Source organism: Silene latifolia, chromosome 6 (genome assembly GCF_048544455.1).
Source record: "Silene latifolia isolate original U9 population chromosome 6, ASM4854445v1, whole genome shotgun sequence".
Taxonomy (NCBI): domain Eukaryota; kingdom Viridiplantae; phylum Streptophyta; class Magnoliopsida; order Caryophyllales; family Caryophyllaceae; genus Silene; species Silene latifolia.
Genome location: NC_133531.1, coordinates 86,415,134 through 86,434,391, shown reverse-complemented (window position 1 = coordinate 86,434,391; position 19,258 = coordinate 86,415,134). Strand labels below are relative to the sequence as shown.

Here is a 19,258-nt window from a genome sequence, read left to right as displayed (position 1 = left end):
CCCTGTTGCCTTGAAAGAGTTGCTCCCGACAGGTCCTTGGAATGCAATAACTGAGATAAGCCAATTTTATAGAGACCTGTGTACTTCTACGATTAGAGTTGATTCTATGGAACGTCTGAAGTCAAACATTGCGGAGATAATATGCAAGTTAGAGAAGATATTTCCCCCGTCTTTTTTCAGTTCCATGGAGCATTTGCCTCTTCACCTACCTTATGAAGCGAAAGTTGGAGAACCTGTTCAATATCGATGGATGTATCCATTTGAGAGATTTCTTAATCATTTAAGAAAAAAGATTGGCAACAAAGCTCGGGTGGAGGGTTCAATATGCAACGCTTTTTTGTTAGAGGAAATTTCAAATTTCTGTTCTTTTTATTTCGAAGATCACATTGACACAAAAGCAAAAGACTTAGATGTTGGTGTAAATTCCGATGACCAGTTGAAATCTAAGTTACCTGAGTTATTCAATGATGACATGGGAACTACAACCGGGAAATGTATACAGAGGTACTTAACTGAGAAAGAGTATGAAAAAGCTCATTTTTATGTGCTAAGAAACTGTGGAGATTTTTTAGAGACTTATGAAAAGTAAGTTAATACTTCATCATTACTCAATTGTTTTTTAATTATCAAATTAGATCGAATTTATAGGTAATACATAACTAAAACATGCTTTCCCTACTTATAGGGAATTTGAGACACATATCAAAATCAATTTTCCTGATGTCACATCCTCTGATGATGTTTGGGAATCACATGACATAAGTTTTCCGAAATGGTTCCGAAATCAAGTAAGTGATGATACATTTTCTTTGAAATTGAACTACACATTTAGATTTCTTATTAGATATTGAAAAAAAATATAACAACTTAATTAACATTTTTTTTATTCATAGGTTCATAGATTGAAGGATCATCTAATAATATCTTTAGCATTGGGTCCTAGTAACATGGTGAAGTCTTGGAGACGGTATTCCATCAACGGCTATAAGTTTCGAGCTTTTAAGGAGGGAGTTGATGTTTCGAAGTCTACGTTAAGCAATGGGGTTTCTGTGAATTCAACTGAAGGGTTGGACTACTATGGAACCCTAAATGAAGTAATTGAGCTTTCTTATTATGCCGAGCAAAGGGTTTATAGGGTTATATTGTTTAAATGTGATTGGCTTGATAATTCCCCACAAGGACTTAGTATCCATAAGGTTTATGGACTTGTAGATGTAAACGAGAAAAACAAACTTCGTGGACATAACCCATTTGTGGCAGCTTTTCAAGTCGATCAAGTTTATTATGCTCCTTATCCAACCATTAAGAAAGGTAATCAAGGTATTCAGTGGTCCGCGGTTTTTAAAACCAAGGCAAGATCACAAGTTGATGCTCCTATTGAAGAAAGTGTCTTTCAAGAAGATGTGGTTGTGAATGATCACTCAATTTCACCGATTTTGTTGGAAGATATAGAGGATGAAGATGTATACGAAGTGGCAGTGGAAAGAGGTCATGGGGAATATGACAGAGACGTCGGAGAAGAAGGGGATGAAGATGAAGTTGAAGAACTTATTAGATACGAAAATGAGGAATCAGAGGAAGAAGTAGGAGTGATTTTTTCAGAGGATGAACCTGTTTTGATTTGTAGTGACAGTGATAATGAGGAGGACTAGTTGTAATTGTACAATTATTAATACATTTGTAAAAAAGTTTAAAGTTTAAACATTCAATAAAATTTGCCCTCCGTTTTTTATTACTTGTCGTTCTAGCCTATTTGGTTTTTTGTTTTATACATGTCGTTTTAGCTTAATATCAATAGTGTGTTTTAATTTCCAAGGTTTGGTTATAAGAAACCTCTTAATTTGTGTGAACCAAGTTAAAACGACATATACCCTATTTTCCATAGTTAGTGTTTGTTTCAATTGTTTATATATACCCTGCAGAAATGGTTGATTTGAACTAACGATTTTTTCTTTGAACTAACAATTTGAATTGTTTTCATGCAGTGATTATGCCGAACATTTTTCGCCGTGTTTTTGGGAGCAATAGTAATGCATCTCAACATGATCGGGAGGACGAGGAGGTTGAGGATGAGGAAGATCCTGAGCCTCCAACACGAAGACAGGAGAACATGCAGGTGACTCTCTCATCGGCCCGTGCTCGGCCAGGTCATTTTTGGAAAGTTTAAGTTAATTTTTTTTATTTTAAAACTTAACATTTACAGTTTTAATTTCAAATATTTATGTGTTTTTCAGGTGGGATGACGAAACAATCAAGAAATATGTTATTTGGTCGTTCACCCGTAACACAGGAGATGAGTACTTCACTAGGTGGGGTGAAGCGAGTAACGCACAGCGTCAGAAGATGTGGAATTACTTTGCGGTAATTATGTTTAACAATAATAATTTTCTTAAGTTTATAATAATTTTCTTAAGTTTATAAGAATTTTCATAAGTTTTATATAACTAATTTCACACTTGTTTTTGAAACAGACTCATGTAAGATCCATCGATCCTGGCTATGATCCTGTGCCTGAGTGGCAGTCGAGGGTAACGAGGCGGATTACCACTCTTATTAATGGACTAAAATATAATAAGAAAAAGCCAAAATGGGTGCCTGTTACTTGGTGGGAGAACCTTAGGAATAGGCCAAATGATCCTACTTTTGCCAAACATTCGAAAATTAACACGGCAAATAGGAAGTCGGGTGGTAAAGATGGGAAAGCATTGGGCACCAACACTCTTGGTCGGAAGAGTTGCTCTGATGCTTTCAAGGAATTGGTAAGTATTATTTATATTGCTTTTAAAAAGTGGTTAATATATATGATTGACAAATATATACTTGATTTTACTTGTTTCCATACTAATTTCAGGGTCAAGAGGCCACCCCCAACAAGTTGTTCACGAAGACGAAGAAAAATAAGAAGGGCGAGTGGGTTAACCCTCGAGCGGCTGAGATTGACGTAAGTTTTTGTATTCAATTTAATATTTATTTTTATTACAAAGAACGATAATATCTTTCTTATAAAGATAGTTATATATATATATATATATATATATATATATATATATATATATATATATATATATATATATATATATATATATATATATATATATATATATATATATCATTTCTGACGATTTTGTCTCTTTTTTCAGCGTGATTTCCATGCGGAGATGAGTCAACCATTGCCACCTGGACAGTCTCCCAACGAGATTCGGGCGTACTACAAGGCTGTAGGAGGCTTTGACGAGAAGAATCAGATGTTTGGGACCGGAGATAAAGGGGCCGAAATATGGTATGATCTTCCTACTAACAAAGCTGCCCGACGGTCTTTCTCTTATGCTCCTAGCATGATTTCACAGCTTTTCACCCAAATGAATGATGAGCGAGCCGCTCGAATTGCTCTTGAAAGAGCCGTTCGTGAACATGCTGAACAAATGGCGGCAATGCAAAAGGCTTGGGCTGATATGCAAGCATCTCAACCCCCAAACACGTGTTCACAATTTCCTCCACATAGGCGGGATGACTTTGCGGATGGTGATCACGGGTTTGGAGGTAGTGGTAGTTTTATTGAGCCTATAACTTAGAGCCTTTAGGTTAGAACCTTTAGTTTGGTTAGTATTGTCGTCTAGTAGGGAGTATGAAAAACATGGTAAGACAATTCTCTTTCGTGTTTAATTAGTAAGACAATGTACGAATTTGACTATCTTTTTATGTAAAACATTTTGCGTTCAATTCTCTTTTGTTGTCTATTGATTCCCGCATTAGCGGTCGACGTGAAAATGGATTCCCGCTTGGCGGTCGACGATTGTATGTGTTTTGCAGGTTTTGATTATATTGGAAACGATGCAAATAGGCATCGTGGAATTATTTGAAACGATGCAAAAAACGCATCGTGGCTGGGCAGCAGGCTGCTGTTTCCAAGCCTGTTTTTAAATAGATCTGACGGAAATTCCGTCAGTAATTCTAAAATACCGATGGAATTTCCGTTACAACCTTCTTTCCTCATTTTTCCAGAATTAACCAGTAATTGCCACGTGTCTCACAAACTGACGGAATTTCCGTCAGTAAAACAAAAAACTGACGGAAATTCGGTCACGTCCATCTTTTTAATGTGATTTCAAAAACTACAAGGAACTGCCACGTGTCTCACAAACTGACGGAAATTCCGTTACTAAAACAAAAAAACTGACGGAAATTCCGTCACTTTTCAGCTAGAAATAAGGACGTTTTCCGGTCAGGGATCCGTCAGTGTTTTGAATACCGACGGAAATTCCGTCAGGACAGGTTTTTTACTGACGAAATAAGCTGACCCTGTTTCCTGACGGAATTTCCGTCAGAAAATGAAAATACCGACGGAAAAGCCGTCAGTATAGCCTTAATTTCTCCGGCGGTATCCCGCGTTTTCGTTGTAGTGTATATTGTTGTTTTGTTACTGTTGTTTCCTGCGAGTGTCGGTTTGGACAGATAGACGGTTGTTTTGTTTAATGATGTTTCTTAGGAGTTCTAGCTTGGGAGTAAGGGTAGAGTATGATATGGAAGAGAGTTGTGTATGTTTCCGTTGTTGTCATGGTATAGTGATATTCTGTTACTGGAACACAGTTGTGAGAGGTTGTTACAGTATTTTGACCTTCTTTTAGATGAGGCATTATTGGACATAGTAATGGCAATTGATTTGTGGAACATGTGCTGTACTGATCTGGAAGATGCAGATGGTTCATAATATTTTATTGAGACAGTGAGTATAGAGTGTTGGGAATTAGTATCATGTTAAGTTATGGATGAGTTTTGTGATAATAAAAGAAAAGAACTTGAGGATCTAGTGTGAGCGTGTGTAACAAGTGTGAATCGTGAGTATGGTTTTGGACGTAGGTGCTTTATATAGAGAAGTATGTCGTTTTGCGGTAATGTGGAAGAGTTTGAGTATTGGTTATGCTAAGGATTTTGTGGTATAGGTTAGGTGTTGTGCCGAATGATTTGAGGTATGAGAACTGTTAAAGTAAGAGAACCTTGGATATAGGAATGGTTGTAAGTGTTGAGTTTATAGGCGGTTAACATTCACATGCGGTGGTGATGAGAAGATACAACTAAGGATTTAGTATTAGTGGGTTACGAGGACGTAACCTTTATCTTAAGAGGAGTAGGATGCGACAAAGAGAGTTTGATGGTTCACATGTTGTAGTATACTTGAAAGTTTTAGTCTTGGTGGAGAATAAATAATGGATTTGTATTGTGGTTGATATTATTAAAGGTCATGGCCGTGCTTGTAGTAGTGTGATGTTTAGGAGTTTGAGAATACTTCGATAGTGTTAACAGTTGGATGATGATATTTATGAGTGTGAGTAAACTTCGAGGACGAAGTTCCTTTTAAGGGTAGTAGAATGTAACATTCCGATGTTTATGAGTGTCTTGATATTGGATTTTCTAGTGGATAACTTGTTAGTGAGACGGAGGTAGCGGCGTTTGTGGATGGTATTCGGTAGTGTATGAAGCTAATGTCGAGAGGCTATGATGTATTTGATACGATATTGTGAGCCATGTTGTGGAGGTACGCATAGTTGGTGGAGTTTGTGTTAGGATTCCATGTTTTAAAGGTTGGGTATGAACTTTGGAGACGAAGTTCGCTTTTAAGGAGGGAAGACTGTAATACTATGGTTTTGTATGTCTATGGGTACTCTATCGAGTGGGGCTTACGCTGTCGAGTAAGTATATTTTTATACGAAACAGTAGTCTGTCTGATGGGTACTCGATCGAGTATGTGTGGCACTCGATTCAGTAGGGGGCACTCGATCGAGTAAGTGACTTACTCGAGCGAGTAAGTCGGTCTTACGGGTTATTTTTGTCGGGTTTTGTTAGCAATGAGAGAATTATATAAAAGCATAAGTCATCAGTTTCTTTTCACTTTTACCCTGATCTAAATTCATAAGAGACAAAAACAAGTTACGTTACTTCTTCTTCTTCGCACGCATTGCTATCAAATCCCAAGGCTTGAGTCATCGGAATTCAGTGTTCTTTACGCCGTTGAGTCCATAGCGTTGTGGGTAAGATCCTAATATCATTTTTATGTTATTTCATTGTTTTTGGTTGAAACCCTAATTGGGTAAATTGGGGGTTTTGGGAGTATTGTGTTTATTAGATAGCGATTGTATGATTGTATGTTTGATAGGAGGTGATTTCATTGAAGAACGATTTTGATTAGCTGATTGTGACGATCTTGGTGGTTGCTTTTCCAGGTAGAGTTTCCCTACTCAGTTATTGTATAAATGATTATAAGATGGTTGTTTGGTTGATTGGCATGATGATTATATCATAATTGGTATTGGCATTGTTTGAATTGATATTGTCAGTGGTTGTTGTTTATTGTCTGTGGTTCTCGAGGTGTGTCCTCGGCTGAGTGAAGTCACTTGCGGGAGTCGCTTCATGCCCTTGATTCGCCCTCTGTGGAACCCGCCACAGTGAGGACGTGCACATTAAGGAACAAGGGTTATTCGCTCGATGGAGATGAGCGGGACTTAGGCGAGAACGGCTGCGGTCCCCCACTGGCGGTGAGGAATATCTGTTGCGATGGATATTTTGGCAGGGCTACACACTTTGGTGTATAATCAGATGATTGGTGATGTGACAGTGGTGGAAATTGTGATGGTGTATCTGTTGTTGTTTATCTTATATTGTTTATGCAGTAACTGACCCCGTTTAAATGTTTTAAAAACTGTGGTGATCCATTCGGGAGTGGTGAGCAGTTGCCTAGCAGATATATTGTGGTTGCGCGATTGATTAGCTGGGGATGGAGTCACCACGAGTCTGATAGTTGTCTTCCGCTGTTGTATCATGACATTTTATTTACTTTAGTTGGTTTTGATTTGGAACAGTTGTATTGTACTTTATAGTTGGTTTTGTTATGTAATCACTTAACCTTATTTATCTAAAGTATGTTCTTTTATGGACAATTTGATATACATTGCCTCGGATAACCGAGATGGTAGCATTCTCATGCATTAGGTGGTCATGGTAAGGCACTTAGTGTATGGGGGCGTTACATGAACAACAACGAATAAGCAATTTTAACTATCAATTAATTAATTAATTGCCCCTTATAACAACCTAGATCCCCATTCACTCTAGATAAAAAGATTTAGCTACTCATACTAATAACAATAACAACAATAACGATATAAGAAAGCATAATTAAGAACCTAATAAGATAAACAATAATGATTGAATAAATATTAAAGAAAGATTGATAACGTAATAAAGCAATGCTTAGATCCGGAAGGAAGAATAATAAAATAAAATAAACTAAGTATTTTAGAGAGTTTTTAGAGAAATTCTATGAAACTACGGAAAATAATACGTAAATAAACTAGGGTACGACTTTAGGTATTTATAATAAAACATAACCGACTTAAGAAAAATTGCGGAAAATATAGAACCAAGTGGTTCGTCGATCGAGCCCCAATGTACTCGATTGAGTCATCAAGTTCCTCGAACGAGCCCGACCATAGTTGATCGAGGCATCACTTGTTTCAGCTGCTTTCTTCGTGTTGTGTTCTTAACTTCTCTTCCTTTGTTCTTACGGATTCCCGTGCCATGCTTTTTGTATTCCTTCGTGCCTACTCCGCGATGCCCATTTCATTCCTTTGCTCCTCAAATGCATCATTCCTGCATTAAACATAAAAATGCGGAAGTATCAACGTTCTAACATAAAAGGCATGTAATTGATATAATTTAGCACGAAAACCATATGAAAAGCGATTAAGGGGAGGCATAAATATGCAAATAATTATGACTCATCAAACTCCCCCAAACCATCTCTTTACTTGTCCTCAAGCAAAGCAACACACAATATAAAAGGCAATCATACAATTTGATGTGACCATTATTTGAGCATATTTAGTCCCCAAATTAGCCTCGTTCCCATGCTTTTTAGTGCATAATTGGGTTATTTACTATCTTTAGTCCTTCATTTTGCATATTCTTTGAGGTTTTGTTCCCTTGGTAGGAGAGAAGTGCAAACCTTGCATTTTCATGCACTACAAGAAAACCTGAAACAGGCGACCGATATTTGGCGACTGAAAGAAGTAGTCGCCAAATTGGCGACTGATTTTCAATTTGGCGACTGAAATTAGTCGCCAATCTGGCGACTGACTTTTTCAAAAAGGAATCAAACGTGGCGACCAAATTTTGGATTTGGCGATCGAATTATGGGTAGTCGCCAATTTGGCGATCAAACTCGCCGCCAAATTGACAATCGGGCCAAATTTTTAGTAGAAACCAGGCTGTCATTTTTAAAAAGGAATCTACGTGGCGACGATTTTTACATTTGGCGACCGAAATTAGGGTAGTCGCCAAATTTGGCGATCGAATTTCGATCGCCAAATTTAAAAATTCATCGCCAATTTTTTTAATACATTCAGCCCCTCTCTCCTACTTTACTCTTTGCGAAACAAAAAAAAAAGGGGACGAGCGATTTGGAGAAGCGACGACACCAACCAACAACACCACACAACCACCCTTCCATCGCCATTTCCACCGCCACATCCACCCTCTTTAATTAGGTTAGTTGTTTTTGTTTAATTTCAGTTTATTTAGTTTAATTTGTTAGATTAATTTATAGTTAGTTTGATTAATTTATTGTTAGTTGGTTAGATTTATTTGTAGTTAGTATGTTTGATTAATTTGTAGTTAGATTTAGTTTAATTTATAGTTAGATTTAGTTTAATTTGTGTTTGAATTAAAAGGGAATGATTAAGGGGGTTTTTGTGGGGTGGGCCGTGGTGGGGTGGGTGGCGGTTCGGCCGTGGGTGGGCCGTGGTGGGGTGGTTGTCGGTTCGGCCGTGGGTGGGCCCACCGGTGGCGGTTCGGGTCGTGGGGTGGTGTTTGGTGTTGGTAGGTAAGTGAAACCGTCTCATTATCATTAGTATTAAGCTAAGTGGAACCGTCTTAATTAATATTATTATTAATATTAAGCTAAGTGAAACCGTTTTTTTGCATTAATGGAATTAGCTAAGTGGAACCGTCTTTTGGATTAAGAGAAATTAGCTATTAGCTAAGTAGAACCTTCTTTAGGACTTGATTTTGATAAATTTAGTTTGATAATTCATGTTATTGATGAATTGAGGTAGAATAACCTTGTTATTTTTGTTTTTCTTTTCTCTTTTCAGGGTTGTCACATGCTTTGCTAGGCACCACCGTCGCGTAGTCAATGTTGCTTCTTATTTTCTTTTCATTTTTGCTTTTACTTGATTAGGTAACCTCCTCTTACCAATTACCTTTTAAATTTACTAATTTTAGTTCAAATTATGTTACGGACTTTAGGATAGAAGCCTTTATTATGTGGTTGAATTGGGCTATTGATTGACTTAATTAATTTCGTACTTGATTGTGTTGTTGTTTGATTTGATGTTGACTTAGTACCGCTTCAAGAATTACTCATTAGGAGTAATTCTTGAATAGTCCCCATTTTGGGATCGTCTTTGTACGTTCAAGTCATTTAGGTAGTAAACACGTACTTGTGAATTATTAATGAGGAATGAGTTTGGTGGCGATCCCTTTAATGTTCTCCGAATAGATGTATATGTGTATTTGGAGAACTCAAGGGAATTGCTCGCGAATTTTTCCTCATTAATAAATTACAAGTGTGTTTGCTAGTGACTTGAAACGTACATTGACGGGTTTAGGTTGGAGTGATAAGGACCCCATTCGAAGATGGATTACTTATTGACAATATTTATATACTGTTTTCATATGTTTATTGTATAATGTGGAGTATAATGTTTAAATTTTGTATGTAATATTATTGTTATTTTTTAAAAATGTTTAAATTACTTTGGGTTCTTCTTTAGATTAAAATGAAGAGATTGGAACGTTCATGGATGTATGAAGGAAGATTAGACCATTCCAAAGAAAAGACGTCCTACCGCTAGATTTATAAAGGGTGTTAGCGAGTTTATTGAATTTGCTAAACAACAAGATGAATATGACTTGGTAGACAAAAAACTTAGGTGCCCTTGTGCCAAATGCAAAAACCTGAAATACCAGCTTGACATTGTAGTAGAACAACATCTCATTATAAACAGGTTTAAGCTAAATTATTACAATTGGATTTCACATGGAGAAGCATATTCTCCAATTCATGAACAAACTCACACCCAACAAATACAAAATGATGAGAACCCATATAGAGAGATGGTTGTTGATGCTATGGATTCCACTATTTTTAATAGTGATGACCATACAACTATTTCTGAAGAACAACCGCCACACCCACAAGCAAAAGCCTTTCTTGACATGTTAAAAGCCTCATAAAAACCCTTGTATGAAGGAAGCAGAATGACATTGTTACAAGCCGCTTCTAGGCTAATTACCTTGAAATGTGAGTTCAATATGCCATTTGTTGCTGTTGATGGCATTGCCTCGTTACTTGAGGAATCTTTCCCCGATGATAATATCATGACCCGAAGTTTCTATACTACCAAAAAAGTAGTTAAAGGTCTTTAGTTACCGCATGAAAAGATTGATGCATGTCCTGAAGGATGTATGCTATTTTGGAAAGATGATGCTTTGCTTGACAAATGTAAAGATTGTGGGGCGGATAGATATGAGACAAGTGAAGGAGATACAGTTTTGGTGTTGAAAAAGGCAACGGTAGTAAGAGGGCCAAAAGAGTAAGAAACCAATAGCATGTAACCAATTGTTTTACTTTCCTCTCGCACCAAGACTTCAAAGAATCTATGCCACCAAAAACATTGCCAAACAAATGAGATGGCACAAAGAAAACACACGTGCTCTGGGGAAGATGAGTCATCCTAGTGATGGGGAAGAATGGAAACGATTTTATCAGATGTATCCTGATTTTGCCAAGGAACCCCGCAATGTACGACTTGGCTTGTGTACGGATGGATTTGATCCTTTCGGTAATTTTGGGAGGAATTATTCTTGTTGGCCTGTTATGGTCACACCATACAATTTACCACCTTGGTTATGTATGAAAAGACCATTTATCTTCTTGTCACTTATTGTTCCCGGACCAAAAAGCCCGAAACGTAATTTGGATGTTTATTTACAACCATTGGTGGAGGAGTTGAAATATTTGTGGGAAGTTGGGGTGGAAACTTATGATGTGTCTAAAAAACAAAATTTTCAACTTAAAGCTTCCCTTTTGTGGACAATAAATGATTTTCCCGCCTATGGTATGCTATCTGGGTGGTCTACACAAGGACAAAAAGCATGTCCTTGTTGCATGGAGGAAAGTAAAGCATTTTGGCTTCCCAATAGCAAGAAAATAAGCTGGTTTGATTGTCATATATGCTTCTTACGAGAGGGAAATCCACATAGGAAGAACAAGAAAGCTTTCACAAAAGGTAAAGAGGTGCTTGATGCCCCTCCGAAACGAGTGCCTGGGGATGAGATATGGAAGATGGTATGTGATTTACCATCCCCTATTGATGGTACCGAGGAAGAATTTAAAGAATTGAAAAAGCAGAAAAACGGTTGGTTTAAAAGAAGCATTCTTTGGGACCTTCCTTATTGGAAGACAATGTTGATAAGACATAATTTGGATGTAATGCACATAGAAAAGAATTTCTTTGAGCAACTAATTGACATGATCATGGATGTAGAAGGTGAAAAATGTGATAGCATTGTTCTAGAAAAGATTTGCAGAAATTTTGTCATCGTCCCAAATTACACATTCGCGGCGACGGGTCTAAGCCAACATCCATTTTCACTCTCGACAAAGCTAAGAGAAAAGTATTGTGTGAGTGGTTACAAAATTTGAAGTTTCCTGATGGGTATGCATCAGATTTTAGTCGATGTGTTGATCTTAAGAAGCTGAAGTTGCAAGGCTTGAAAAGTTATGATTGTCATGTATTCATGGAGCGATTATTACCCGTTGCTTTGAAACACCTCGTGCCGACAAACGTTTGGAATGCAGTTGTTGAGATTATCCGAGATTTATGTGCCTCTTCAATATGTGTTGATGACATGATTCGTCTAGAAGAGCAAATACCACATATATTGTGTAAGCTTGAAATGATCTTTCCTCCTGCATTTTTTAACTCCATGGAGCATCTACCGGTTCATTTGCCATATGAAGCCAAAGTTGGGGGACCCGTCCAATATAGGTGGATGTATCCATTTGAAAGGTAATTAAGATAATCTAGCTACTTTTAAATTAAAATTAATAATAATAACTAATCAATTTATTATATGTTAACTTTATTATTAATAAAACTCATCATTAACTTTTATAGGTTTCTTAATCATTTGAAGAAAAAAATTGGTAATAAAGCTAGGGTGGAAGGTTCTATATGCAATGCTTATTTAACGGAAGAGATTGCAAACTTTTGTTCTCTTTACTTTGAAAAACATATAGAAACCAAAGCAAAAAACTTGAATGTTGAGAAACCGGATGAAGTAGACGGAAGTTTACCCGAATTTTTTCAAACTCAAGATGATGAAGGGTGTTCATCAAAGGGGCAAACAAGATATTTGGATGATAAGGAGTATAATCGTGCCCACCTTTACGTGCTATCTAATTGTGACCTCTTGGAGCCATACGAAACACAGTTTGTTAATGATTTCATTCAGAGGAACCCTAATATAAGTAAGGATGATGTTTGGGACAAACATGAGGACCAATTTCCATCATGGTTTCAGAAACATGTAATTGAGTTGAATATTCAAGATGATTTGATAAGAAGTTTGGCTTTTGGTCCTTCAAAAATGGTAAGAACGTGGAATCGATACTCGGTTAATGGGTTTAATTTTCAAACATTCAACCACGGTAAAGGTAAGGCTAGGTGCGATTGGGGGTTACTATTTCTTCTCTTGATGACAACGAATACTATGGTATAGTTGAAGATATCTTTGAAATTAGTTATAGTGGACGTGGACCGAGCTTATAAAACCTGTCTTATTCAAGGTTGACTTTGGAAGGATAATTCAGTATTTGGAATGAGAGTACATGAACAATACAAGCTTGTAGAAGTGAATCGTACTAGAACATACTCTAAGTATGATCCATTTATACTTGCACATCAGGCTCATCAAGTGTATTTTGCTACTTATCCAAGCACAACAAATGATAGAAATCAAAATGCGTGGTGTGCAATCTTTAAGACAAAGGCACGGTCACAAGTTGATACAACTTTTTTCCAAGAAGAAAACGTTTCAAATGAAACGCTTTTGTCTCCACCCGATGAAATCAACTATGAGCATGCGAATAAAGATGGTGAAGACATGGAAGAGGAAGAATATTATGATGTGGAAGAGAGACTGCCGGGGGAGGATGAGGCGGAGGAGGAGGAGGAGGAGAAAAGGAGGAAGGACGAGGGGTTTGGAGATGAAGATGATTATGATGATGATGATGACGATGATGAGGATGAGGAAGAGGATGAGGATGAGGACGAGGGGTTTGAAGATGAAGATGATTAAATTGGTATAATTTTGTATTCCTCAAGAGTAAATTATTAAAATTTAGAAGTCTGTATAATTTTCATTTATCATTATTTGTGTTAATTTTTATTTGTATTAACTGCAGATGGCTGGAGCAGGTCGAGGTAGGAAGCGTGGTGGCGGCTCAGGAGGAGGACAGGGTACGCGTCCGGAGTAGGAGGAGGAGTTTGTGCAGGTGGATCCGATGCAGACAGACGGTGACGGTGAGGAGACTGACGCAACCGATGAGCCAGCACGGGTGCCGATACGGTACACTTCGGATCATCGGATGATTCTTGAGCCGACGGGATTATGGTAAGTTTTATTCTTTATTAGTCTACTATTTTTATTTCTTTTTTTTTTTGTTTGTAATTTTACATGTTCAAAATAAATGCAGGTTTATGGACGATTGCGTGATACGAGGTGTCACGAAAAGCACGAAGACTAATTTCGCGGGTCCAATTCCTACATCGTGGACACAAGCTTCTCATGCACAAAGAGAGGCGTGGTTCAATAACTTTCGGGTATATATTTTCCGTAATTCTTTGTTTTAGAAACCAAATAATTAATTTTGATAAATTTTTTAAGAACCAAGGTTATACTTTTATTTTATACTAATATGAAATTTTGTCGCTTTTTTTTTGTAGTTATCATTTGCTTGGTCACCGTCTCAAGAACAGAATGTCCGTATCAGGTACAATGACGTCGGTACTCGACGATATCGGGACATGATTTGGAAGGTAGTTAGGCGCCCAAAGGAACCAGACCACATGAAAGGTATTTAATTAACTTGTTTTGTTATTTGTATTAATTAGCATATACTCTCTTATATTATAAATAATATCAGTAACTTATTAGTTATGATTTCATATGTGTAATTGCAGGTGACAAGTATGAAGGCTTAATAAAGCATACCAAAAGTGAAGCTTTTCAGAAGAAGTCTAAGCAAGCATCCCTCAACAAAAGAGGAGGAAAGGAAGACGCCGTGAACGAGCCTACTCATTACGCGGGTTCACGATTGTTTTGGAATCGTATGTTGGGTGTAAGTTTGTCTATTATTTCACACTTTTTTTTGTTTTCAATGCAACATGTTTATTTTATGTTAGATTTTTTGTTGATTTTCTAACATGTATGTTTTTTTTTCATTCAGAGAGGAAAGAAGAAGTCACACCGATTGCGGCGGTACTTTAATCAAACTGTTTCTGGACACGCATTCCAGGGTTGACCACAAAGGGGTTAGAACTTGGACTAAGCCAAAAGACAAGCAATTATATGTAAGTTTTCCGTAACACTTAATTTTTGTTAATTTATTCTCTTTTAAAATGTCGTATATAAGGTGGTTACCATATTAACTTACAACCATTTGTTTAATATTGTAGGAAGCATTTGAACGAGAAAAAGCCGCCAATCCGGAAAAAAACGGGATAATGACATATGGTATGAGTTGGTGGATGGCTTCAAGAAAGGGCACGTGTATGGTACCGGAAGTTCAACACCGGCTTTCTATGAGAAAACGCGTAGAAGACCGACTTCAACAATTCCCAACAACACGTATCAACCGGGAATTATTAGTCAACTTCAAAGTCAAATAAGAGAGCGTGATGAACGTGATGCCAAACGTGATGAAGAACTTGCCAAACGTGATGAAGAATTCCGGCAAATGAAGGAAAGAATGGAAATGTTTGAGAATTGGTGGCAAGGTTGTAACCCCGGACCTAGATCCAACTACGATCCAAATGATCCGCATGGTCCACATGGGGGGAGTGGAGCCGGTGTTGGCTTCAAAGTAAGATGATTTTAGCATGTAAGCTTGTAAAACTTGAACACTTTAGACTTGAACATTTAGAATAGCTTAGCTTGTAAAACTTTCATTTTCAATATATGAAATGAAGTTTGAGAAATTGGGAGGTGTTGGGTTGAAATGTATGGTGTTGTGTGTGTTGAAATTTGGGATGTATGGTGTTGTGGAACATCAGTTTGTATGCAGGTTGTAAATATTTGGCTAGCAATGAAAACGAAAAAAACCACCAAAACATACAGTAGCTTTGGCGACTGAATTGGGATTTGGCGACTGATTCAAGGTAGTCGCCAAAATGGCGACTGAATTGCAGTCGCCAAATCCCAAATCAGTCGCCAAATTACCTCAGCCAAACTGGCTACGTCACCCAAAAAAGGCGACTGAATTGGCATTTGGCGACTGCTATTCAGTCGCCAATTTGGCGACTACCTAGAATCAGTCGCCAATTTGGCGACTACCATATCAGTCGCCATTTTAGTCATTTGGCGACTGATTTTTCAGTCGCCAAATTTGGCGACCGACTTTAGTCGCCAAAGCTAGAAAAGGCGACTAAGGTCCGCGACTGACGTTTGGCGACTGATTTCAGTCGCCAAATTGATTTTGGCGACTGATTTCAGTCGCCAAAATCAGTCGCCTGTTTTAATTCTTTTTGTAGTGATGGCAAAATAGAGCTAAATTGATCGAATCTAATGACCAAGCATCAAAGAGAAGACAAGACTAGAAGACCTTTGTACATATTATAGTAGATGGGCAATGATGAAGAAATCCTTGCATCCCCGGCTAAATCCCGGAGGATTATTGGAAGAAGAAAAGAAGAAAAGAAGGCTGAAACACAAGACGCCCGTCCATCCAGGCAAGACGCCCGTCCAAGACGTGAAGAATCCGAGCGTCTTTGTAGAAGGGATGCCCGTCCAACACAATCCGCTCGTCCAGCCTATCAATCCGCCCGTCCAGCCACCAGGAAATCCGCCCGTCCCGACACCTTGGACGCTCGGATTCCCTTACAGTCCCACACGATCCTTTTCTTCCCTCCATGAAAGATGCGCATATTTATGAAAGACCGGCGAAAAGGAGACTGGCATCTCCTTTGAGAGGAGCGATTCCTCAAGGACTTAATCGTCATTTAAGCCCTTAGTAAACCCTAATTTGTGTACCTAATCCCCACTATAAATACCCCATTAGTCTAATTAGATAATCATGTTCTTCTTATCAATCTTTAGTGTAGTTTATAGCATTCTAATCTTTTCTTAATCTTGTAATCAACTTCTAGTCAAATATTAATTCAAATCTCATTTCCTTAATCTCTCTTTTGTTCATCTTTTATTTTGGGTAATTGAAGATTATTTGGGTTATTATTGGGAGATTGACAACCTTCCAATCAATCATCAAGTACTTCTATTATTCTTTGCTTTATTTTGGAATCATTAGTAGGTATAATCCTCTTAATCCCTTTTAATTATTGTTAATCGTCTTCATTTATTCATCATGTTTTGCTTTGTTAATGTGATTGACAACCTTGTTAACATGTCAAACTTGATAATGAGTGAGTAGTTTCCTTAACTAGGGTTAATGGGTAATTAGGGGAAACCAACATGGGGAATGATTCATGCTTAATTTAATATGTTTTCATAGTTTATTTGCTTGCTTGTTGTGATCTCAACTTATGCACATGTTATGTTTGATTAAATGCGAGCCTAGGAATCCTTGTATTTTTTACCCATCACTTACCTTTTCAATGAGACTTGTATGACATAAACCAACTCGAGTCTCATTAGACTATGTATATAGTTGAGTTGGGTGAATTAAGTTGACTTGTAGGTGTTGTACAATCTAATCGATTCGGCTCCGGGACCCAAACCTTCCTAGGATTATAAGATATAAACCAACTCGGTCCATCACAATAATAATTGCTTGCTTATAATTTGAGAATATGTTTGTATGATCAATTTCCATGAATCCCCTATGACCCCATGACACCCTAGTGCTTTTTATCAATTGTTTACATCTCATTTTAATCATTTACTTTTATTGCTAGTTTAGTTTAGTGATCTTCTCATCTTAACCCCAAATCGTGACACCCCTAGACACCACTACTTGCAATCGAAAATCCTACATCAATACCCGTCCATTGGGATCCGACCTTTACTTGCCTCTTTACTAATAGTAGAGTTGTTTGTGAAGTTATAAATATTGTTTTGGTCTAGGTGCTCTTAACGACAAGTAACCGAAAACTAAATCTCCAAGTGAGTCCGACCAAAAATGGCGCCGTTGCCGGGGACGGTGTTAACTTGATTTGATTTTCTTAGATTGTTATTAGTTATGTCTTTCTTTGCCTTGGGGAAGTAAAACTCCTCAAGGTTTGTTCTAATTGTTTTCAAGTTGTTTGATATTTTGCATGTCTAGAAGATCACAAGGTAACTTGTTACTCTTTGATCACGAAATTGAAAGGACTTTGACAAACAATAGAAGACTTGCTAGAGGTACTTTGAGAGGTATAGGTGAGGTTGTAGATATTCAAACAAATACTATTGAGTTCGTCAACTCTTTTTCTAGAGAAGGCGAGGAGGACCCAACACCAAATCCAACACAAAATCAACCCACAATGCCTAAATTTTCATCACATTCCGTACCAACCGAGGAGAACCTACCCAACGGTACTCCCACACCACAACACTTAACCGGGAATTTCATTGCTAAATCCGCATTTATCCAATTAGTCGAAAGAAGCCAATTTGGGGGGATGCCTAGTGAAGACCCTCACTCTCACATGGAGACTTTTTGTGACTATTGTGATGCGATTTCACAAACCGGTGTAACTCAAGACCAAATTCGATGGGTCTTATTTCCTTTTTCTCTAATCGGCACCGCAAAACAATGGTTGAAAGGCCTTGATAAGCCTACTCTTGGAAGAAGTTGGCTCTAGCTTTCTACAAAAAATTCTACCCTCCGGAAATACTAACATGCTAAGAGCTCAAACTACGGGTTTTAAGCAAAGGGATGAAGAATATTTGTATGAAGTTTGGGAGCGGTTCAAAGGAATTTGTCGCTCATGTCCTCATCATGGACTTAGCTAGTGGTTCTTGGTATAACAATTTTTGAATGGTCTTTATGAAGACTCAAGAAACATTCTCAACATGGGATCAAATGGTATGTTCACCGAAGTTGACGATAATCAAACTTGGAACAAAATTGAGGAAATGGCGGTCCATAATTCACAATATAGTAGACCTCGCAAGGCTACTAGAGGAGGAAAGCATGAAGTGGACTCTATTACTCAATTGGGTGCTCAACTTAGTGCTCATATTGATACCATTAACTTGAAGTTTGAGAAGGCTATGGCTAAACTTGAAGAAGCCTCAAAATCACCAAAGCATCATGTTAATGCCATGGTAGCATCTTCATCAATCCCAAGTGGGATATCTGAGAATTGTGGAACTTTGGGACATGACCAAAGTGAATGTAGGGGAACAAATGAACAAGTGAATGCTTTTCAAGCATGCAAGAGTGGTACCCCTTATTTCAACTATTACAATGAAAACACCAAATTCCACCCAAATCTCTCATACAAAAGCCAAAATGTTCAAAACCCTCAACAAACATACACCCCACCTCCCATGAGAAACCAAAATCAAATACCCTTTTTCAACCAAAACCAAGGTTACCAAAATCAAACTCCATACAATCAACAAAATGACCAAGGTTTTGATGTTCAAAAAGCGGTCCTCCAAATGCAAAAGAATTAACAAGAGTTTTTCACTCAAATGCAAAAGGATAGCCAAGAAAAGGACATCACCATCAACAACATCCTAGCCCACACAAAAATGTTGGAAATCCAAATGACCCAACTAGCAACTTCAAACTCTCAAAGACAAAAGGGGCAATTACCACCTCAAGGTAATCCCCCAAGACATAAAACGGTTAGTGCCATTCACTTGAGGAGTGGTACGAGGTATGAAGGACCAAAGAAGCAAGTTGAGGATGAAGTTGTGGAAGCTAGTGACAAAGAAGAAGTTGTGCAAAACTGCAAGGAAAATGAACCAA

General features: G+C 37.7%; 1 non-coding gene across 1 annotated transcript; it reads right to left on the bottom strand.

The window, feature by feature from the left end:
- Positions 1–18,177: 18,177 nt before the first annotated feature.
- Positions 18,178–18,284, bottom strand: LOC141589306 (small nucleolar RNA R71). The gene has a single exon (XR_012520251.1). It is a non-coding gene; the product is annotated as a small nucleolar RNA R71 (small nucleolar RNA).
- Positions 18,285–19,258: the final 974 nt, after the last annotated feature.